This window comes from Hipposideros armiger, unplaced genomic scaffold (genome assembly GCF_001890085.2).
Source record: "Hipposideros armiger isolate ML-2016 unplaced genomic scaffold, ASM189008v1 scaffold_12, whole genome shotgun sequence".
Taxonomy (NCBI): domain Eukaryota; kingdom Metazoa; phylum Chordata; class Mammalia; order Chiroptera; family Hipposideridae; genus Hipposideros; species Hipposideros armiger.
This window is the reverse complement of record NW_017731362.1, coordinates 4,062,595-4,063,109: the sequence shown is the minus strand read 5'-3', so window position 1 is coordinate 4,063,109 and position 515 is coordinate 4,062,595.

The following is a 515-nucleotide window of genomic DNA, read 5'->3' as shown; positions in this document are numbered from 1 at the left end:
TACCACAGACACCCACCTTGCTTGGCCCCATGTCATGGCTTTTGGATTGATTTATGCAGGAAGGGGAGGGCAGAGATTGGGAAGTAGAGGAAGAAGTGGCAGACCATATTTTTAGTTCTTTTTTTAAAGATTTTTATTGGGGAATTAGGGGGAGGGGAACAGCGTTGGGGAATCGGGGAAGGGGAACAGACAGGTAGACAAATTGCTGGGTTTTTTGTTCTTCAGTCTAGTTGTGGAGGAAGTCACTTCACTGGCCCATGTTGGTATGATCATTGTGCTCTTCCCAGATGAGGCAATTGGTTGCGGTCGCTTACAGCGGCTGCTTACAGCGGCTCCCGGCAGCTTACACCGGCTGCCACCCGCTCACGCTGGCTGCCAGCCACTCACGGTAGCTTATGGCAGCTCACTGCAGCCTACGCCGTCGCTGGTGACTCACAGCAGCCCAGCTCCAGGTCGAGCTGTTGTTCACCATCTTAGCTGTAGAGGGCGAGCGTCACTAGCCCTCAATGTGGGAT